The following is a 24,168-nucleotide window of genomic DNA, read 5'->3' on the forward strand; positions in this document are numbered from 1 at the left end:
CTAGTTCAATACTGCTGGATGCCACTGACAGAGACTCATTATCATCTGTGTGTGGCTTGCGGATGGGCTGGATGATGAGATGTGTGCTGGTCTGGGCCTGTGTTCGACAGCGTGTTCCCATGCCACAGTGCAATTTGGGCTTGATTGCTTTATCAGAGTGTTCATCACCTTCTGCAGGTTTTATGCTGGATGTAGTGATGTAGTGTGTTATTGCACCGTGGCTTACTCGCATGAGCAAGATTGTTTCAAAGCTTCCCGAAACGTGTGCGTGAATAGATTGTTGATTAAATCATCTATCTGGACAAGTCATGTACTGCACTCTTTAGGGTGTGGAGCAGTTAAAGCTTGACATTTTACCTTGATGAAATCACCAGTGATATTGTGATGAGTGTACTTGATTCATGAACATACCAGGAAATCATAACTTCGATTCTACAGCTACGCTAGTGGCTGTACTCAAATGCTAACGTGCTGATGTTTAGCGGTGTCATGTGGTGTAATGTTCACCATTTTAGGTTAGCATGTGAACATTTGCTCATTGGCACTAAACACAAAGTACATTAAAGAGTAAACCTTTTTGACCTGATGATAGCACTAGATGAAAAGTTAATCGATTCAATTTTAATTTTAATGGAATCCAATTGAGACAAAACTGCCAATGTCAACCTCATGGTGGCGCTGTAGGGAAAGTCGGGATCGCCTAAACCAATCGGACACATCAATGAATATGTGAACAAAATTCCATGGCAATCCATCTTGTGAATTAGAAAAGCAAATACCTGGCCCAAATTTATTTTCAAAGATAAATACATTTGAAGTATTATAATTTTCCTTATCAGATGTATTGCGCCAACAAGACAAATTCCTTGCACACGTGCAAACGCTATGATACTTGTGTACATGTGACATTGAAATCGATGGATGCGCAGCGGATCGTGTTGCGGTTGTGTCTCGCCGCGGATCTTCCCACGGAAGGGCGAGTCTCCAAAGGAGGGAAGTGTTCCTCTTTGATGAAAACAGTCACGGAGCTCGGAGTGTTGCAAACCTAAAGAGTGAAAACACAACAGGGTCAAAAGAGAAAATCCGGCCTTCTGTTCTCGCTGCCTTCATTGTGAGGTTTGCACAAGGCACGGTGTGATTTCCTTAACACTGCCAATGAAAAGAGGCTTGATTTTCACAGGCCAGCTGACCTGCTAAGAGCAGGTGTGTCCCAGATACTGTTTCAGACTTCTTTTCTTTCTCTCTTTCCAGTACACCTCCCAGCTGACAATACTGCCGCTTGATCCAAGTGCTTATCAGGATTTATATAAAGGCTAATCAAGAGTTCGGCTGAATTCTTTTATAAAGGATCTCACCGTCTTTCAAGGAAGAAATAGTTATGGGAACATCACCTGAAAACTGACATCAATCACTCAGCTGTGCTTTTTCTGAGTGATCAGCAAAAAGCCTTCTCATGTTTTCCCCCTTGGGCTTTTGAAGGGAAATACCCAATCTCTTCCTGTAAAGGGATATCAGGCGAGGAAAGAACCATTTAAAGTGTTTTGTCAAGCAAAATGAGGGTCTGTTTTCAGGCCTAAAGGATTATTGTACGTAAAGAAAGGGTCTCTAAACACGTGAATTTGTTTTATGGCGCATCCAAATGCAGGAAGGGAATAAGTGCTCCTGCTGGGAAGGCAGCATGTTGCGGTTTAAGTGGGATCGCTGGTTACATCCACATCACTTTGTCATCGTTTCCTGCCTGTTGTGACACTTTATGTAAGCAGAAACAAGCCTGGGAAGGAGCCAGAGACACAACATCCTCTGCCATGGGGCGGCTCTCTCTCTCTGACCCGACACACCAAGTGCTCGGAATAAACCGACACACGAGCAAAGAAAAACTGGAATGTTTGTTCAGACTCTTATCTCGAGCTGTACATTTCCTTTGTGGTTGTGCAATGTGCGCCGGGCGGTGTTTGGGCCTGCAGGATGCATTATGGAGGCTTCAGGAGGACGTGCACAGCTCACTTCCCTCGACAGACTGCCAAGACGGCTCAGGCGATAAAGTATAACCAGACTGTTACTTTAACCTGATTGTAAAATAATGGCTCAGAACCGCAGTGTTTTGGAGTGTGAATAGCTCCACTGAAACTATTGCTCACCTTGACAACTTATTTAACGTGGTCTAGTTGCCAATTATTCTTTAAAAATGAAAACACTCATTTGATTTATTTCCTGTGCGAATTAACCTCTTTCACAGCTTTTAGTACATTGTGTCTTTTTCCAGAGAATCAGATTTTAAAAAATGCACTCTGGAAAATACATTTGTCAGCAGGAATATGATCCATGCTAGACACTGCAGAGTAATAACAGTTTTATGGAAATTAAGATGCATAATCACATAATAATATGTCTGTGCAACAATCTTTTCAAAGCATAGTAGTTTATGCTTTTTTCTCACCTTCTATGCAGCCATATATTTATTGAAACAGGTAGGGGACTCAAAAGTACTTTTTGTCATGCACTGCTTCTGATTTTGGTAAGAGCATCTTTCCAGCACGATCATTTGTTAATTTGTTATCTGCTAAAATGTCATTTAAAGTTGTTTTGTTCAGTATAATTTGTGTGAAATAATAATATTTTCAGTGTGAAAATAACAACAATTAAATATTCTTAAAATATATGAAGTTGGGAATACAAAATGTGAAATAAGATGAGCTAGAACACACACCCCATTTACAAGTGCTGACAATAAAGATGCATGGAAAGTGATTGCAAACACGTATGAATATCACCCATTAATTCAACATTGATTCTGGACACAATTTGTTGTGAAAAAGGGGAAGTATGAGTGTTTTTCTGTACCCGAGTAGTGCTCCTCGCCTTCTTCAATGGTGGAGGGGGTCGAATAGGCAGCATCATGTGCCCATACAGATCCACACTAGAAAGGATTATGTAAATTAAACAAGGTTATAGTCGAGTCTGTGAGGGGATTATTTTAAGGAAGGAAGTGTTCTGGGAATAAGTAAGTACACGACTAAATGCCACTATTTTACATACAGACATTACACATTGGCGACATGGAAAAATAAGTGATAATGGGATATGTAACCTTTTGAAGAGATTAGGACAGAAATAAATTGGGATATTTCTGGTACTACATGATTATTACACAGGCCTCAGGCTGTCTGACAATGCTGGTGAACTGGATGGTAAAGGTTAACATCTGCCATAAACACTAATTCTCCTCCTACTATTCAATCACTGCAAACTGCGTACGTCGGTTAACTTTGTGAATAAGAGTAAAAGCGCAGCACTTACCGGTAAGTACAAAGCTTGTAACAGTTTGATAAATACAGGCCAGGTCCTTAATGTCTTTAGCAGACATTACGGCATGTGCGCGCACACACACACACACACACAAGTCCACAAAGAGAAGCAGCCAAGGGACAATAACCTGTGGAGCCGCTCCGTGTCCCAGTCCCCATCTACCCACGTCTCGCATGACTGCTATGACCTCATTCCACCTGAGCCGAGCTCCCAGCTGCGTCTCAGAGAGCCTCCGGGCCAGGGGCGAGAGGTGCCAACCATAATCTTCCACGTCGTCAACCTCGTCTGCTGTGCCCATTGACATCACGTCGCCTCCTTTACCAAACCAAACACGGCAAGCTGAGGCTGAGAATGCTAAACAACCTAAAACCTACATGAAAGAGTTCCTCGGGTGCAGTTCTACAGCACCGACTCGCTGACAGCTAATGTAGGAACAGAAAAGGGTTAGTTTGAAATCAAACTCCATGCCGGAGAATATTCATGATCAGGAACCGTCGGCGCCAGCTGTTATTGAGTTCAAACTGAGTAAACACTTACGTTACTGCTTTGGAGACCTTCAGGCTTCTGGGATCGACAATCTCCCAGGACCAGGACTAATTGTACAGCACTACAAATGTTTCCCAGCATTTAGAAAACAGAGTTCTACTTGTGCAACCGATATTAGTTTGAAACTGTTAACAGGAAGAATACACGGAAATGTGGGTGTTTTTTTAACTTTGTCAGTATACAACCTAGCTTTGCCTGCCCCCAATTATTCTTTATCGAAGAGTAGAACTTTTAATGGCTGTACAAGACAAGAATGCTCAGTTAGATTAACTTCAGCGTTCCCAGTTAATGTTTTCTAAGTAAACATTTCCAGTTTGCAACAGCAGTAACGTCATTGTTAGCTTTTAGCTGAAATTAGCCATGAATTACACATAACTGTCAAATTAGAGGATTCATAAATATTTACAGTCAGGGCAAAACGCCTGGTTGGAAAGACTTGGAAAGGAGCGCGGCCATTCTTCTGTCCACATCATGTTTCAGGTAGTGAGTAATCCTTCTGTCTCACCACTCGGTCTGGTGCAGCCACTTCAGTGAAATCACCCTTACTTGGCGAGTCTACCTGCTGTAGAACAAGCCTCTCTCCTATTACAAAAGGCTGGTCTTAATAAGCGTCCAGGCTATATCAGCGCTGTGTTCAGTTTCCTCAGATCTTGAAAACACCACCGTAAAAGTAGTTGAAATTTACTGCGTTGCCCCCTCAGGTTTTCTTAAAGGGAGATTCCCTAGTGTTGGTTATTTTACTCCTGCCAGAAATATTGCCTTGCACTCTTCATTGGGCCTGTGGGAGAATTATGGAAATTGTACAGTAAGAAGTTTAGAAGCAGTGTAATTGGAGTTGGGCCAGGGTGAGACGCCCCCACCTCCCCCGTGTCCTGCAGCATTAGAGGCCCCCGAGCCACTTTCAGATCTGCGTGCTGCTGTACATGCAAGCTCTCTTAATTGGAGCAGGCTTCAGTCCAAAACCTTTTTTAACTCCATAAGAGTGAAAATGCATGTGCTATTGTGCAGTGCAGGCACATTCCAGAGGTCTCATACTAAATTGTACATTTCTAAATTTAATTTAGTCTACCGTTTTCACTTTCAGTGGTGGTGAACAATCGCACCTCCTAATCTATTTAGGAAGTGTTCTGATGCGTTCCATCATATCACATCAAATGTTATTTTTTTCCTGAGCTCTTCGGACTTTTTTGCTTAAGATCTATCCATTCAATATGAAGCCACAACCAGCAGCGAGTTCGCAAGCGAACTACCGGATGTATAAATAGAACTGGAAACAGCGTTGAAGGCGGGGTCCTGTTCATTCTCATGTTGCTCAGTGGCACAAGAAGCCAAAATGGTTCGACTGCCTAGTGCACTAGCGTTTCCTTTAACCCCGCCCCTCCCAATTGCTTATTCTCGCGGTCCTTAACACAAGATTGGAAGCATTTCTATTGTCTCCAGACGGCTCTAACAGACGGCACTCTAACTGAGCTAAAGCTCCCGTTCTTTATGCTAACCTAACTGGGTTCTGGCTGGAGCTTCATATATAAGTCATGTTTTAAAAATGTATTTCTGATCTTTGAAACAGTCGTAATAGTTAGTCAGGTCAAGGTCCTAAGTAGCTGTTCTGGAGCTTTTGAGTGTATCAAATGTATCACATCTATATATATATTTATATATATTAGGTTTTTAAATCTTGTGCTGCAGTTAAAACTTATTAGGAAGCTTAGCCCAATCACTGCATCATATATTTGTAAAAGCCTAATAACCAAGCTCCTCATATTTGCATCACATCATTGTTCAGCACATTGCACTGAAATAGAAGATAAATGTTTCACTGATGTGTAATGAGTTTCGAGGTCATGACAGCTGTGTGTTCGCCTTTCTACATTCGTGGCTGGAGCCTTTCCGCGATAAAGCAAAATGACATGAAGCTGAGAATGCAGGAGCTAAATGCCCCTCTGGCTGTCTGTCATGATTCATGCTATCGCTGATCATGATGCAATAGCCTGCAAAGTGAACTCCTGCAGCAGATCATTACAGCGGTAGAGTACAGTGGAGTACATTCTCATGTCCTGCAGGATTCTGTCCATGTGAGTTTGGCTCTACAGAAGATGATAGCTGCTTCATTTCCCACCCATCGCTGTGACTGGAGCTACAGTTTGACATTGAAAAGCTCTCACTCTACTCTACGGCTTCACTCAACTCACTCAAAGAATTAGCTCGGCCAGCCAATAAGCCACAGCAAAGGTGGAATGAAGGTTGATGATTGTCGGAGGGGCGTGTCGTGCGCGTAAAGATAACATCAAGGCCATTTTGGCCAAGGAAATGGGAACATTAGACGAGTGTCATCACAGCCTGTCAGTCAGGGACTGTTTCTCAGGTGAGTCTAGTGAAGTGGTGATGGTGTCTCTGGGAGTGCTGTGTTACAGGACAGTGCTCGGTGTAGACACACATCAGTACCGATGATGATGATGATGATGATGATGATGATGATGATGGTGACCATGTCCATATACACACTTAAATTGGGTTAAACTGGCCATAAAAAGCGATACAAGTCTCATAGACACATCAGTTCTCCCAAAAACGTGCATTGGCTCTTGTTACCTTCGCAAAATACTTTTGCGGAGGTTATGTTTTGATCGCTGTGTATTTATTTGTAAATATGTCTGTTTGTTATTCGCATAACTCAAAAAGTATTAAACCGAATCGCATGAAATTTGGTGGGATGATTGGCTGTTATCCGGGGACCATTTGATTAGATTTTGGGAGCGATCGGGTCAAAGGTCAAGGTCAAGGTCATGAAAAGGTCAAAATCGTATTTTTATCATAACGCGGTAAATTTTTATCCAATTGGCATGCAACTAATGCCAAAATGTTCAGAATTCAATGCCCGATCTTGTGATATACGACATGATACAATGACGTCATAACCCTTCTTAGCGGTTGAGGGTCGAAGGTCAGGGGGGGTCACGACCTTGCAAAATGTGCAGGGTTTGTCATAACACAGTCAATTCTTATCCGATTTGCATGAAAACAGCACCAAAATGTTCACTGTTCTGTTCCCCACCCTCTCATGCAACATCAATTTACTGTTCCCCACACTCTCATGCCAAGTACCAAAAAGTGGCTGCGGCGAAGGTATGCGCTCTACCGAGTGCCCGTTCTAGTTGATTATGATATTATAGTCAGAATCAAGCAAACCAGAGTGCCAAGAATATATATACCCGATGATATCTCCTAGAGAGTCGTGGTTGGGTTTAGGTCACAAAAGCATTTTGAGTCAGGCTGCGGGGAAGAGTTTGAGTTAAATATAAAAACCCTGTCTGTTGCTTCACGTACTGCAATATTAAACCAAGACCACAACCTTTCCCTGACCTTGAAGGAGCTGTTGGTAACTAAATGAGTCGTCGACATAGGCCAGAAAGATCTCTTTTCAAGCTTCCCTTTTGTCCTTGGTTTCTTCCGTTTACTCGTTTTTGGTGTCATTCTTAGTGGCTGATTTTCTTCTATAACGACCTAACACTGACATCAGGACAGGGCAAAGTTTCTACAGCTTCCGCCGCAAACTAAAAACACATCTTTTCCGACTATATCTTGATTTAAATTTTTTTTAGAAATAAATAAAAAATAGCACTTTAGTAGCACCTAAATGGCATTTACTTATAGCACTTTGTAGTTTGGCGTTCTTGAAGATATTGTTCTTTCTTGATTCTTTGTATTCTTTGAGTTTGTACTCATGGATGAATGCACACATTTTGGATAAAAGCGTCAGCTAAATGACATGTATTGCAGCACTAGAAGAAGCCACCTAGACAGAGTATTGACTTGTGGATACTGGTCAGGATATGATACACATTTTAAATTATATAAATGTATTTAAAAGGCATTGTGAGTATCCAAACATCTTACAGAACAAGGTTTATCGTGCGGATATTGTTGTTGGGTATGAATGATTTTTCAGCCCAGGTCGGTGCTAACCATCTTCACTGTAGCCTGTGAAGGCAATCTGCTCCTTGCCATTCACTGTTACTTAGCGAGCAATCCCAAAACATTTCTTTGTCTACACCCAGTAACATTTCCATCTCCAGAGAAACGTTTGTATAACTGAAGCTACAAATATTTAATTACAGGACTTTGGCACAAACAATTAGTGATGCAAACATTACGGATGTTACTGCGGAAAAAGAATTCAAAGCTGAGTTTCGGGAAGTGACTCAGGTAGTGAGGTCACTTATTCTGACGTTTACTTTTAGAATTAAAATAAGTGAATACAATAGAAAACAAATCCATTGTAACAAATCTGTTTCACTCTCATATGCTTATAAAATAATTTTGAAAATCCTACCGAGGGGAGTGAAAGCAAAATAAAGCACCATCAGTCGTGTTAACTGCCCCTGTACAGCATTCAAACCCCCGGACTTAATGTGAAAGGATGAATAGATGTCAGAGCTTCTTTTTTTAACCAGCTGAACTTTTGCTTCTGGAGAAACGGGATATTGGAGCCAGGGCGAGGGCCCCCCCGTCCATGATGGATCCACAGTTGTATAGAAACCCCTCACTACCAATCACACACGCGCGCCACTGGGCGCTCGGTAAAGGATGTCGGTGCTCTTTGTTCCTCGCAGCACGGGCAAACAACCGACCTGTGTCTCTTTTACGACAGCCTCCCTTCCAGGGAGCAGTTACTCCAGCAAGTGACTTTTCTTTCCGGTCGTTTGCGGGAATAACGGCACACAGAGGCCAAAACTCGGCAGTGACCGGAGGGGGGTGGGGGGTGGGGCTGTTATTCCTAGCAACCGCCTGAGCTGCTCAGGGCATTAGTCAGAGATTTGGATGCTGGTGAAGCCCAGAGTGGGATAGCTCAGCCTTTGCTTCGAGGCATTCAATACATATTACGGTGATTTATTCCCTCAATACCACTTGATTTGTAATGAGCGACATTTCAAGGCCATGATTAAAACAAACCAAGCCCTATTGATTGGTTGCGAAAGCTTTTTTACTGCCGTCAATACGTTCTTATATATAATGTACACGGGCAGCGATCAGGTATTATCAGACATAGCGCTTTCATTACATCCAAAAAAACTGATATTTCTCTCAGCACACCTTCTTTTTCGACGGAGTATTGACTTTCGCGAAAAGCACAATCATTTGCAGGCTGCTGGTAAAACATGCGGAGCCGTCGTTAGCCTTTCAACAGCACTTCAAGTCAGCGGACTAGCACAATGCCGAGCGTCTAACGTTATAACTTATTAACGCACGCTGTCTACGGTAGCAAGTGCTACTGACAATAAGAATCAGCCCTTTTTTTTAAACGATGGTTGTTGAACGTATTTTAGGAAACGTATGTCCGCCATAGTAATGAATCACAATCTTATGGATTTTTGAGATTAGATTTGTCGTGGTTGTGTGGCTTTATTGGCTACATAATGAATAAATGAATAAAACAATGTTTCTAAAGCATCAAAATACAAATGGTTCATCCCCAACAGAATTTGGACCAGAGGACATGAGTATGTGTAAAATGTTGAGGAAACTACCGTGAGTTATGAAAGAGGCCATGAACGCCATCCATCATACTCGTCCTGAGCACTGATAAGCAGTGCGACGGCGCACCCTCTGCGACATTCATCATCATAGAGTCCGTAACATTTGTACTTTAAAATTCCTCCACAGCAATTTCAGTGACAGCGTAACTTGATACACATGTTATATGCTGTAGCTGCTGGTGTGCAGGGAAGTGGCGGAGCCTGTCCTTCGGCAGTAAGCTCTGGAGAGAAGGCTTTACCATTGATTTACAGTCTGTTTGACCCCATTAGGCCCATGGGCACCTTTGTATTCACAGCTCTGGGGAACGTGTGTGTGTGTGTGTGTGTGTCAGGGTATATATGTGTGTTTATGTATTGCAGAAAGATGGAAAGAATGAAAGAAAGAGTGGGGGGGGGGTGGATGTGGTGATACGGGAGGCTTCCAAGGCCACTGCAGAGCAGGGTTCTGAGCATTGCATCAGGCCCATGTTTATTTCATAAACATTCTCCCCAGCTGTCAGTCTGAGAGACATAGAGTGCGCTCCCCCCCCCCCCGCCCCCCCACCTCAGCTACCCATCGGGGTAAATGAGCAGCAACACACCTGCACAACTGGTGTCCTTGCATGAGATGGGAAAGCCTGCCTAATATTAAACAGCCGCTTTGAGCTGAAGCTGGTGTTAGAATTTGGTTTCAGATAAAGATTTCCCGTCTTCTCTCAATTTCTAGGGCATAGCCGTGAAATCACAATTTTCCATATTTGAAATGCAGCCGAAGATGTATTATTAGAGGCAAAGAGGTGAGCGCTCATGTCCAGGTCAAAGGGGCGCGTTAGCCCTAATATAACAGCTAAACATCAATCAACAGGGCTATACTTCACTCCGCTCTCCTTGGTATCTAGTGATGAAAGACGTATGACTGGGGCGGATGTAGAGGTCTAGGAGTCCCCACCCACTCCTCCGTCCCCCCGTCCCCTGGGTCCCACCACCCTCTGCACTCGTGTGGAAAAACTCAAAAAAACTAATGCTTGGATCTTCGCCCCGGGGCCATAAGGCCTATTGACTGTGCATCCAATGTATTTATTCGGAGCGAGGCGTACGTTTGTGCCCCCGCCACAAGTGTTATTATGACATATCTGCCTTCTGCACAGTGTGTGTTTGTGTGTGTGTAACTTAGACTGCGCTGGTTCCTCTGCGCTGCCTGCTGGTCTTATGTAAATAGAGCTGTCAGCCACTTGTTATGGACGGGCTGGGAGTCATCAGGAGGCCCTGGCATCCACTGAGTCCCTGGCCTCCATGTGATTTATAGCTGGTTGGGGGACAGAGGAGGGGAAGTTCAAGTCTGCCCAAATCCAAACGGTGAAGGAGGGAGGGGGAGGGGGTTATGGAGAAGAGGAAGGTCGGGGGGGGGAAAGGAAAATATTGTGGTGGTTAGCGTGCGAGGGAGGGGCGGTCTAGAGTGATGAAGGATGATGGAGCGAGGCGGATTGGACGGTTTGTAAGGAGACAAGTGCTGCCGAGGAGTTTGGGTACGTTCTGCTTCAAGATGAACTCAACATGGTTTGGGTTTCCCCCGGCTGTCTCGCCCTCCTCCTCCACTCAGTCACTGTCACTCCGGTTTATCCCTCCTGCACTATTGGCCTCATTATTTTCTCTTCCTGCATCTCTCCCTTCCCCCCGCTCACCACATTGATTGGCATGAACCAATTTCTAAAACTTTAATTTCCACTAAACCCCAAGGAGCACACCGCCTCCAACTATTCTTATGTTTGACTCAAGTAGTGCAGCGAAGACTCGTAATGATACAGAGGAACGGAATCCGTGGCGTTATTTGAATATTATAAACATCAGCTGGAGGTGAATTTGGGCTCTATTGCTCAACATCCCCTTAATTGCTCCGTAGCTGGATTTTCACTTTTTGGGACCTAAATTATGAACTACCATACCCAGCAAATTAATAAATAATGAACCTCTGGATTAAAATAATTGAGTATCAAGAATTCTATACCAGCAGTACCCCCTGGCAGCGGTGGTATTGTTGTTAACTTCCATAAATTTGCTGGGTAAGAAATGGATCCTACTGAGTGTTATTATGCATGACCACACATGATTTTCACAGGAACTGTGAAGTTTTTCACACTCAGGTATCGACGCCGCTGCATATTGTATTATCATACTTTAATAAATAGTTTATGTCTTGCATTGCCAAATAGTTTTTTTGAGGAAATTATTTTTTGCACAGAAATTATAGAAAGGACATTTAGTCAAAGAGTCGGGTGTGTGTTAGTTCTCCCATGTGTTGATCCGTAGGCTAAAAACACATATTTTTATATTAAAAAAGGTTCAGAAAAATAAATGCATTTATGAGCCCAGTGTATGTCACTTGTCTTACATCTTAGTTAGCAGTTAGCTGGTGAACATGGTGGTTGGAGGAGACCCAAACAGAGCTAAAGGGGGAGTGAATCTTTTATTTACCTGTCTTCTGTTGACAGAACCATGACTCAAAATCAATGTTATTGTTACTCTGCAGTGTACTAGGCGTGTAAATAGGCAACAATTAAAAAGTGTTCATTATGGTTTTGCTTGTTGGGGTGCTCCCCTCATGGCAAAAACAACAACACAATGTATTAATGCAATTTTATTTTGTGGAAATGTTGATTAAAATGCTTGCGTACCTTAATACCTGAATGGACAGAATAATGTTATGTAATGTATTGTTCTTTTATTTAATACAATTTTACTTTTTAAATAATAGTATGGCAACACCGCACTCATCAATCTTATGCTTATCGTTTACCACTGGCTTGTGAACACAGTGATGTATTTATAAGTTAAGGAGACAGATATTTCCGTCATGTGATGTTAAAGTGGGGACTATGGTTGGGCAATATGTTGACATTTTAAACCAGCAATTGCAATATATTACCGCAGGTGTGTGCGACAAAAATGCCTTCATAAAAACAACAACCGGGAATGTACTCAGACAGTCGTCAATATATTCGCCCAATCTGCCAATGTTCAATATTGGACTGTCTTGCTAATGTTGCTCCATAACTGTACATGTTCAATAAAATATTGCAAAATAAAACACCACCAATATTGAAATACCAACACACATAGACCATTCCTTCATTCATTTGGGTTTACCTCTCAAACTGCAAATCCAGATATGAATAATTAGTGAAAATTGTTCAGCATTTTGAATACGACCTGGCGTTTCAAGCAAGAGAAAATGTATGCGTCTGCCTTGACCTTGAATCATTATCATTTCCTCTGATGGCTATCAGCATTTCAATTATATCTTTGTGAATATTCAATTTGGCATGATGGTCAAAATAACCCCCTTTATCTCGCCTCAGATAGAATTAAGTCTCCAAACCAGCTCAGAAACTCCACTGCTGCTGATTATTCCCCATGATGATGAAAATAAAACTTCATGCCACAATGTGTGTGTGTGTGCGTGTGCGTGCGTGCGTGTGTGTGCGTGTGTGTGCGTGTGTGTGCGTGTGTGTGTGTGGGTGGAGATACCGCTCAAATTGATTCTTCTGCCAATTGATTCATCTCATGCTGAAATGAAGACGGCGATAATCTCTCAGTCTCTCCAATTGAGCTTTTCTTTTTTGATGGCGTGTGACTGAGCGCTGAAGTACAACGCCGCTGCTCATTGATTGGAATGCATCGGCGCTCAAAAGTGCGATGATTGAGCAAAAGAAGGGGTTTATCTGGCTCGTGTCGAAGTGTTTGTTGGGCTGATAACTGCGTCAGATTCTCTGTTGTCATCCCACCTCTGTGGAGCCTCGGATTCTGAAGCGGAAAATAAGGGCGAAGATGTCAGATGTGGCCTTGAAGAAGTTTGCTGACGTGATGGAAAAACAAGGCCTTGGGGGGAAATTCACAACATTAATAATCACATTAGAATGTGAGTGGTACATGTCAGCAAAGTGTCTGGAGATGGCTGTTTTCTTTTTTTTAAAAGGTGTATTTATTTGTTTCCCTCGCTTTCTCTTTGGGATACTCACCACCTTGACTACTTCCACTGTCTCCTTCACATCAGTCTTATACAGTAGCGGAATAAATTTGGATTAATTGCAGCCCCGGTGCCAGCGAGCTCCGCTCGGCTCGGCGACTGCTGGGATGTGAGCGGAGAAATCATCTGCCACCTCTTCCCTGCACCGTATATCCCTCGTCATTGCAGTCTTGCCCGCTAAAACAGAGGTAATTAAATCTCCCCGCTCTCATTAAAAATACAGCTGTCTACCACCGAGCAAATGTAAATTCTAATTTCATGGTGCTGAGAGAGAGAGAGAGAGAGAGAGAGAGACTGCCCCTGCCAGCGCTGTGCAGAATAACTGCTCCCCTTTAAATAACTGTACTTTTGTTTCCTGCCAAATTACATAGGGAAATGGCCCGTGTGTTATATAATTTGTGGATTAGGTGCAGTCATGGGTCTCTGGCTTACTGCTAGGAACAGTGTGTGTATTGAGGTGTCTCTCTTTTCTTTTCTTTTCTTTTTAAAAGGGAAAAGGTATATAGTGAGATTGGGAGATGTTAAATGATTTTTAATTGTCTTTTTCCTATTAAAAAGCTCAGATGCTACTCCAAGATAAGCAGTGTGGAAACTTTCGGCGAGGTTAACCACTAGTTGACACTCCATGCACATTTCCTCTCCATTAAGAAGAAGAATGGTTTTGCTGATTTATAAAGATTGGACGCAATTAAATACTGTACGCCCTGCAGGAAGTGTGATGCGCTGAGTGAGGGAGGGAGTCAGGCACTTGGATTGACTGAACTTTAATGATGAATACTCCTTATGAGGTTCCACACAGCTGTTGTAGACTGAATACTAAGCATAAGAAACTTAAGAGCGTGGAAGCCAAGACAGAGGATTCATATTACGAATAAGACATAATGACATTAATGACATATTTACACTGAAAATGTACTGTTTCTGCATCATGGTTTTCATTGCGTACGTCAAGTCTAACAAGAATACTTTTCCTGAAGCAAAAATGTTCAGGAAAAAAATATTTCATATTGATGAAATTGGAATTAACTTGGAGGAAATACAGAAAACCAAAAAGTCCCAAATAAACGTTATCCTATTTGCATCGTCAGTGTGGAGTCCACCATACCCACGCTGGATTCAACTTGCCACAAGAAGTAAATACATGCATGTGTGTAGTGCAGTGTTATTGTTTTTTATTTGACTCTTATTAACATCAGTCTTATTGTTTACTGTTTGTGCCAATACCAAAGCTGGCTTTTATTGTGAAGGGGTCACGTCAAACAAAGTGTTCTATTTGCGTAACATTAAGTGTAGTCGATTTGCCATAACATGTACCGAACTGGAGTTGCCATATGCATAAAGATGTGAATAATCAACTGTAAAAATGTTGGAACATTAAAACACAATGTCACTGATTGGAATCCAATTCTTTACCTAACATGACCAAGCTGTCCGCCATTAGGGTTGGTCATGGTGCCATTTCATGAAACGCTCACATTTATTATGTTTAGACCAAAAATAGGTTTTCCTCATTTCAACTCTGCCTGTTTATCATTATGTCTGACAAGGGGATTGATAAGAATATGCACCAGCTTAAAAAAAAAAACAACCTAAAAAACATCTCCAAGTCTGTCGCATCATGACGAGTCTGTGAATGTATTTACTTGGCCTCGGGTAGATTTAAGAGTGTGTGACAAAATAAAGAAACACTATGGCACAGGAAAACATGCGCGCACAAAAAAAAGTGAATGACAGTCGTGCAAAGGCAAGGAGTACATTCAGGACCTTTTCCCACGAGGGCTGCGATTCACAAGGGAATACGATTCTTACTGCACGAAGCCACTCTGGTCAAATAAGGAGATTTCATTGCCTATCGCTGGCATTGAGTCAGAAACAGAGATGCTGAGAGTTGCAGAGCTCTTGCGGTACATTTTGAGATTTCATTTCACTTTCATGGCAGGGGCATGGGGTCTGAAGATGTGCCTCCCCCTACTGTCAATCATCCAGGCAAACACACCGAGGCAGATCTATAATTCAACTACAGGGGAGCTCATACAATTCATAGGGGCCGGTGTTTTCTTTTCTTCCCCCTCCCCCCCCTTCTTTTTTGGGAGCTTGGCCTGTTGCATTTACAGCCAAAGCTCGCACCTGACATCTTGACCACCCAGCTGTACCCTCCCTTAGATAGTAGAGCAGCATAGGTTGCAGCACCTATATGCCACAATTCAATTCTCTCACATATTTACAGAGAAAAGAAAATAAACAAAGGACAAGATGGAGGAAGTGTTCATTCAGCTGTCCTCAATTTGTCGCTCCAAAAAATGAAAAGACCCTTAAACAGATTTCCCCATTTGAAGCTGTCGCCGAACTCCCGTGATAAATCATCATGTGTTCATGGCGGTGCCCTGTGTGTTGGACGTGCTGAAAGACATTTCAACTTAAAAGAGTGAGGCACGCGGTGTTAACAAAGTCAAATGTAGAAAGGAGGATCAGCAAGAGACAATGTGTAGATTCTCTCAAGTGCAAAAGCAGACACTCAGGTGAAACTGTAGAGCGTCAGCATTTCTTTTTAGGTTGCACTGCAAAACAGGAAATGAAGTAGAACATTATGTCAGCGGTTTATAGGTGTCAGCATTTGGATAAGTATCAATTGAAATTGGGGAGTATTAACTGGAGGACGACTTTTCTCTCACCGTTTTTTTTTTCCCTAGCTGCTCTTTATTTTCTCCCCTTCCACTGAGTAGAGAGTATGAAGAGTTTTTTTTGCCCTGCTAGGGTATCATCAGGGTAGTGCTGGTGAGGTGAGACGCGGCCACACACTTTGCTTTCTAAACAGCACTGCAGAGCGCATGACATGAAGAGCTCCCAGCTAAATTACAGGAACATGTCCCCAAGAACCTACCACAGACCAAGTTATTTTTAAGGCCCGAAACCAATGTTCTAGTGTCATTGTACTCAAGCATGACACCAAAACAGCCACCAGCAATGGCTCTCTCCGCCTTCAGGGAGGAGACGGACACACTGCAGGGCACGTCTGAAATGTCTTCATCGTCAAATGAGTGCTAACAAAACAAGTTACTGATGTGGACGATGAAGGCCGGGTAGCTAACGCTAACGCCAGCTAGGCAGCAGTCTGCAGATATCAGGCTGACGTCAGGAGACAAACACAAGGAGCAGATACACGAGTGTGCTGATTGTTCTGCTCTATTTGGGCTGAATAATTATTAAACTGGATATCTGTGCTCCCCCTAGTTGGAGCATCTGGTGCTGACAGTCCATAAGTATGTGGGATGAACAGTATTTTCTTTTAAATGCATAACAATGACGGTCACGTTTAAGTTTCACTGCTTTTCGAAGATAAAGAAGATTTGACTATAATTGTGACTCAAGTTTATGAATTAGAATTGCCACCTTGCTGTGATGATGAGTTACTTGTCCCAGTTGAGAGTGACATTACAACAACAGAGTTGTTGACTTTAAACAGTTCAAACTACAGCTGGGTGGCCATCAATCAGAGCTGCATTACATACAAAACTGGTGTGTAAATCAAAATGTAGGATCAGATTTGATGTTTTGGTTCACTTATTTTATGAACACTTCCATTTATACCCACTAAACCAGTGTCAATTTAGGAGCAATTTAAGGATATTCTCGTGACGGCGTGTCAATATACAATATATATAGTAGTGTCTTTTCAAAATAAAATTCCATCTTCAAAGGAAGTTAGGATGAGGTAACAAAACCACTTAGTTAAATAATTTTTTTTTAAAGACTAAAGACGTGACTAGCGTAAATGTCGACATTTACTTAGTTTCACACATGAACAGCAGCCTCCTTGGTGAAAGACCTGTGTTTGTCTCACCCATCCTTCATCCTCCCATGTTGACTATCTCACCCTTTATTCTACATCAGTTGCTCTGATGCATTTGTAATAAGGACGCAGGTGGTTTTACATTGGAGTTAGAGGAAAGCCTGTTGTGTCACATACAGACGCTAAAGACTGCGTCCGTGCGCCGGTATCAAGATGCCGAGGAGCACCCACCAAGCTGCAGTATGCGACGCATTGGGAATGAGAACGGGTCGAATCCATGACACAGGAAGGGGAACATCTTAACTGGGGCCCTTGCAGCACTATCCAATATTCTCGCTAATCAAAGGAGTTGAAGTCCTGTACTGAACAAGCAGGAGGGTCTCGTGCAGGTACATACACGCGTGTTCAATATGCATTTCATCACATCCCTTCCTTCAGATGTGGGTCTTGGAGGCTTTTTTTTCCACAAGGCCGTACATAGAGATCTGGAACATAAGCGGCAAGTTGGTTTATGTTTTGCACATTGGTTGCCGTAGAACCCGCATTTTTACTTGGCATGTGCAATTGCCCTTCAATTACCATTATGAGGGCACGATGATATCTAGGCATTATACACTGTGCTTAGGTACCGGCGAATCGTGTGAGCATCAGTGTTTGATGATGGAGCACTTTGATTAATCAGATGGGGCTAGTGGGGAGACTCCCCGGCGGGAAAGAGTATCCAGGGAGGCATCTTGAAAGGCAAGTGGTTTCACTTCAATGCCCCTGACTTCCGTCGAAAAAAGGAGGCAGGAAAACGACAATCAGCACTTTATCTCCCTTTCAGACCTGGCTTCCGCTCGCAGAGGAGAAAAGCAGGTGCCAGGTGTTCAGAGAGCCAGAGCGATATGGACGAGACGCTCTGGAGCTGACCCCGCTGAACTCTGTCTTCATGAAAAGCCCCAGAAAGTCTCCTTTATGATCACAGCGCTCAGAGAGAGGCGATGGGGGTGAGTCCTTTGAAGGCCCCTTCAGTCTGCTGCCGTCGGAAGCTTGCAGGTACGTTTTCATAATAACTCCCGAATTCAAAAGGCAGACCATATTGAAGGGTTGTCGCCACAAATCGTTTAGCTGAGGTATGCACTAAACTTGTGTCGCCTGTTTATTTCGTGCACATGCTCCATAAAGCTGCCACAAGTTGTACATCTTAAAAGGAAAGTGTCACGACTCGGCGGCTTCAAGTTTATTCTATTTCTCTGCTGGCCTTAGTTCCTTTTTGTTTGTTTTTAACTCTCACATGTAAAATGCCACGACTGAAGGCAACATATAACTCTCCAAGGTTGAAGGTTGTTTTTTTTAATACGTGGAAGCCGTGTTTCGTATTTTCTCCCTTTTTTTTCCCCGTTCCTGTGCAGTTTCAAAGAAAAGCAGCTCCAGTGTTTGAACGAGCGGAAAACAAGCGGCTGTACTTTGGCGAACCAAGTAATCTCGGAACGTATTTATCCAAACAAAGCCTGGTCCAATAGCATCCCGCTGTGGCTTCCCAATGGTTTCTGCATCATCCACCTCGAGACCTACAATAACACTGGGAGCCTAGGGGCTATTTTCAGATTTCCTTGCAGGGATACAACACTTAGTGGTTGAGAGCGGTCTCTCTCACTCAGCTGTGTTTGTTTGTGCAGGTAACATCTGCACTGAGTTTGGTGTCTGATCGCCTAAGATTAGATACAGAACATATAGTACATTTGTAGCTTCCTCCCGCTGCAGATTTCTGTTTATGGACAAAAGAAACAAACTAGACCAAACTGTGCAAGAGGCAGGCTCCTTTGGTGTCCTTTTAGAATTGTAAAGTACTTCACTATTTTTCAGTAATTATTGGGATTTTTTGTTTACTAGAAATATAATCCACATGCAATGCCATACAATTAGGCAACACACATATGCTCAGTTGGTAAAAGAGTCATAGCAAGGATTCAGGGGGAATGTGTACCAGCTGACCAAAGGAGATGGACCGTGTTAGTAGAGGATCAAGGCCCACCACCGGAGGAATAAACAATCAGCGCCACAATATACAACCAAGGGTTAAAATGCTAACAAAATGCCTGTAGCTTGCTAAAAACGTCAGATTTGTTGTATAATCAAGAATTATTCTCGCATTCTATGTGTACCAGGGTTTCAGTTGATAACTAAAATAATAAAAGGAAAAGTAAGAGAGCTGTGAGCAAGCTAATGTTAGCTATTGTAGTTAGCTAAGACACTTACAAACATAGTACTGCACGGCTTTCTGATTTATTCACATTCCTTCTCATGCTCCTGCTCAGGCTGCTTGTCTTGTGTTTTGTCTTAGTTCCGGGTTATTTACCCTGTTGGCAGTGCAACAATTTTCTGTTGTTTGCAAGCAGACAAAATTGACAAAAAAGCACATAATGCAAAGTCAATAGAGAGCGATAAAATGTTTTCCCCTCTGTTGCGGGCGGGACTTAAATATGCTCCGTCTCTGTTAGTGATAGTTAGAAGTGCTGGAAGGTGAATTGTGTTACCATTGAAAAGAGCGAGGCTAGTTGTTTCACTTTGCTTCCAGTCTTTATGCTAAGCTAAGCTAACTGCCTGGTGGCTCGGGCTTCATGTGCAGCGTACATACATGAGTGGTCGGTCTTTTCATTGAACTCACTGCAGGACAAAGTAAACATATTTGCCATATTGTCGAACTATCCCTATAACATGAATCTCAAACTCATAACACCAGCCATAGTTTGTTTTTTTCTTACTTGTTCTAAATGGAACAAATATTAGTGTGTACACTGAAAGTTTCACTAAGTAAATAAGTCCCGACCTTGCACTATTGTATCTAGCTGTTTATTTTAGCACATTTCATTATTCTGTTTGAAGGTTTCATTCATTAATTTTTAACCAAACTCCCCCAAAAAGAGTTCAGTTGTCTATTAGTCCAGCAAATATACTAACGCAAAAACAACCAGGGTGTCATGAATAAGTAAATCATGCTAACACTTCCTACCAATCTTTTTCTAACTGCTGTCAGCCAGCTATTAAAAGTAACAGGTATTGTTACTGATCTCTTACAATTCTCCATCAAAAGCACTCTGTGCTCTCTGCTCTTGTTGGCGGCAGCTTCCGAGTGCTGTGGGCTTATTGGGTTGCCATGCAGGGATGAAGTAAGAGGACAAAATGGCAACTTTTGTCAGCAAATGGTAATTAAGTTACATCACTTGTAGCTGTAAATTACATTTTTGACAGTACTTTTCCAAGTAAAAGCCATGTAGCCTATTACTCAAAGACAAAAGCAGATGTGAGCAAAAGCTGATTTCACGCACAAGCTTTCATCTTGTACTTGGATTAATCAAACGCTAGTTATCACGGTTTAATTAAATCAGATTTTGTTTCTTTGATATCAATTTTGTGTTTTTGCTTAAATTACTGTATTATTCTTGAGAGGTCTGATACAATCGCCTGGCAAAGCTCCAAGACTTTGCTATTCTTCCCATTCTCAACCCTGTATTGGGCGGGGGGGGAGCCTCTATCGAACCCCTCACAAAACCTGAAATGAGAGCTTGTAGTTCTGTCAAGGCGTCATCACCCAGGTGTGCCAACAAAAGCTCCAGCCGATCCAACCGCTGACCCCTGGGAAAGGTCATGTAAGACTCCAATCTAAATTCCTGTCTGACAAAACCCTTAAAAAGCTTCCTGAAAAGGCTGTCCATCCACAATGTGGCACCCCCAAAAAGGCTATTCAGCCAGCAAGGCTTCAATTGAGACATTCGGAATGTGTCGTTCCTTTTAGGAAAAAATGAAAGAAAGGAGCTATGGGTTAAAGTTTTTAAATTAACTGCGGTTCATAACTACTGTGGGTAGCTGACTGGCTTTGCTAACTGGCTTTGCATGGCACTACCGCCAGGGCCTCAGCACCGGGCTGCCAGAGAAAGCCCCGAGGAGGGGTATTATTCTGGCCTACATTCTGGCTCAGAGGTGCCCACGGCCTGTCCCTCACAATTATTTAGAGTGTGACTGTGTGGTAGGGTTTGGTATCAGTGAAATGCAGACTCCCTTCTTGTTGCCCTTGTCCCTCACACTTCCACCCAGCCGCTCTCTCTCACTCTGTCTCTTTTGCCTTCAGCAGTTTCACCGCATGCAGAAGGGGGGAGCTAGCCAGAAGGTGTTTTCAAGGGCTTGAGCCCTTTCAGCCTTTGACAACCATGGCTGTGCAAATCCGGAGCTGTGACCTTGGCAACGGCTCTTATCTCGCTCCATTTTAAACCCACAGGAGGAGGGGGTGCTGTTCCTGATCTACGCGCTCGCTTACTGTGTGTTCGCGTCTCACTCGCACTTTAATATCATTATAAGAGGACTAAAGATAACAACATCCCATCAGACATCGTTGGGAAAATAAGGGCCAGAGCAGCGAGTCTTCACAGGATTGTGGGGAACCTGTCGTGTGTTTCTGCAGACCAGGACTGGCGAATCCCTGACGGATTTGAAATGCACTTGCACATTGGACCTCTAATCACAGATCTTTGGTATGAATGGTTTTATGAATGTTGAGAAACATGGAGCTGCTTAGTTAACTACCAGGTCTGCAATAAAAAAATAATACAGAGCTGACAGTGTCTCTCTGTTGCCCCAGTAGAATTGAGTTGCTCTGGCATACGTCCACAAGACTTTGCCTTTCTCCCTCCCTCACTCTATTGACTCTGTGGATAATCTTGACTCCCCAGAAAAATCCTTAAGCAGCTGGCCACAAACCTTGTGCTTGAGTGCACATGCATACAATATCGTCCTCCAGCCCCGGGGCTGTTTTTCATCCCTTCTTCTTCTTCTTCTTCCTCCCCAGTTCTCCAGTGAGTTCCTGAGCCAACATGTTTGTGAAAAAAAGAAAAGGCAGGATTTGTTGGTAGGGACTGGCAGCGACTGCCAAAATCAACACCGCTCCTCTCCTCGGGGGGGACCTGCAGCAAATTGGACTCGAGCTTGGTTTGTGCCTCACGGACATGCGTGAGGCTGCCGGCTTCCACCGGCTGGGCCCCCGCGGTGTAACCGGAGAGGCTTGTGTCCATTTTTGTTTAAAAAAATAACAGCAGCCCACAAAGTAAAGTGGTGTAGCAAATTGTACATAGTTCAAATGGATTGATTTCCTGTGTAAACAGGTAGGCCATTAGAGAGTTGGTTTTGATTTGCGACCATGCAAGAGCTGTATTAGTGGTTTCCTTCACTCTGGCCTACAGGAACGGCAGCCACATAGCAAGTGTGGCTATATCTGTGAATGCTAAAATAGCAATCTAAAGTATTGATTCCTAACTATAGCACTGGCAGGCAATTCATTGCAGCTTTTGATTGGAATAGAAACACAAGGTAGTCACAAAAGACAAGAGCAGGGCAGGGTACACTGTCAGTTTTCATTTGGTTTTCCAATAGATGTATACTGAGATATCAGAGGAGGTGGCGAGCACGCGGGTTCAAGCTTGTATAGCTTCAGCACATCCTTTGTATCATTACACCACCTCACATCAAACTGGACTGGACAGCTGCAGATGACACCTTGTTTGAAGAGTTTGACGTTTGATCGAGGATGTGTTTGATGCAGAAGGAATAAAAAGTAACACCTTTTCAAACCGGGGTGCTGCTGTTTGAAGTGTCAGGGCAATGCGGGGAAGCCCAGGTATGTTCTGATCAATTGCTCTTGAGTTTACCTGGAAATCAAGTCTGAAAGCCTACTGGCAAAAATGATTTCAGGCATAACATTAACACACTATGAAGATAAAACGGGTGCATGATGATTTAAAAAATACATATATTATTTGACAATAGCTTGTAACTGCATTGTTTTGTAAAAATTGTGACCGACAAAAAAAGCCATGAATATGAATTTTTAATGTACTACAGGCTAACAATCTGTTATTGTTTTCTCTGGAAACGGAATATCAACATTTTTGATGGTGTAATTCATCATTCGTTAACATTGACTTCATGTTTTCAATTATTGCATTGAACACAAATGGTGGAAGATTTAAATTCTAGTCTAAACATGCGAGCTAGCAAAAGTTCTCGCGAGCACATGTCATCAGCTAATTGTAGTTAAGCTAGCATTAGCTCCATAAGTACCAACTCACTTTTGTGTGTGTTCAAATTCCACCTAATTTCTTCATACAAGATATCACTTGAAGAATAAGGCTCAAGCTACACATCCTTAGTAAAAAAAGAAGTCAGCATCCTCAGCAATAAAGAGCAAGGCCGACCTGCTAACATCACCCTAAAGTCTGATAGCGCCTGGGGCCGCTTTCAGGCAGTGGGGAACATACTCGTGCTAATGCAACCATTTTTCCACAAATTATGTGGTTGATATGCTCCTTGGCTTTGGAAGTAACAGTGTAGATAGAGAACCTCACCGAACATGCTAATGATTGAGTCTTCAGTTTATTCCATTCCTTACATTGGAAAAGATAAGACAACATTCTCCAAGGTGCAAAAAGTTTGCACCCTTTTAACAAAAGTAACTGGAGGAGATATTTAAGTCCCACTAGGAGTCACAGACACTTAACCTTTTGCTCTCTTTTGCCCTGTACCGCTAGAGCAGAATACAAGAATACAGAATACAAGAACTCTGCACTACATCCCCAATTCATTGTCACTGTTGTTGTTTTTATATTGTACATAAATGTTGCTACTCTGTTGTCTTTAATATCTTTTTATATTTATCCTGTCATTTGTAATTGAAATATGTATGTACGACAAGAGCGTACGTGTGAGTCAATAAAGCTGATTCAGATTCTGAAGAACGATGAAATCAACTGAAGACTTCCTGGTTTAACGTCAACAGTGAGGATGGAGAAATATGTATACCAAAAGGGCAAAATCATAAGTGACCACCTTTCTCTTTCTGCTGCGTGTGAGATGAACAGATGTCATGTCTTTGAGGTCCCTTTAAGATTACATGCAGGCCTTGTCTCAGCATGTAAGGACTGTTAGATATGTTAACTCTGACATTACCTTGCTCTGTT

General features: G+C 42.7%; 1 long non-coding RNA gene across 1 annotated transcript in view; it reads right to left on the reverse strand.

Annotated features, from left to right (window-relative positions):
- Positions 1–220: 220 nt before the first annotated feature.
- The window catches only part of LOC117749753, a 37,538-nt gene continuing 13,590 nt past the window's right edge, over positions 221–24,168 (reverse strand). Inside the window, exons 2-3 of the long non-coding RNA XR_004611735.1 lie at positions 2,842–2,917; positions 221–1,045 (exon numbers count right to left, since the gene is read on the reverse strand). This is a non-coding gene — a long non-coding RNA (uncharacterized LOC117749753). The remainder of the gene's footprint in view (positions 1,046–2,841; positions 2,918–24,168) is intronic.

The sequence above is a fragment of the Cyclopterus lumpus genome, chromosome 20 (genome assembly GCF_009769545.1).
Source record: "Cyclopterus lumpus isolate fCycLum1 chromosome 20, fCycLum1.pri, whole genome shotgun sequence".
NCBI classification, from domain to species: domain Eukaryota; kingdom Metazoa; phylum Chordata; class Actinopteri; order Perciformes; family Cyclopteridae; genus Cyclopterus; species Cyclopterus lumpus.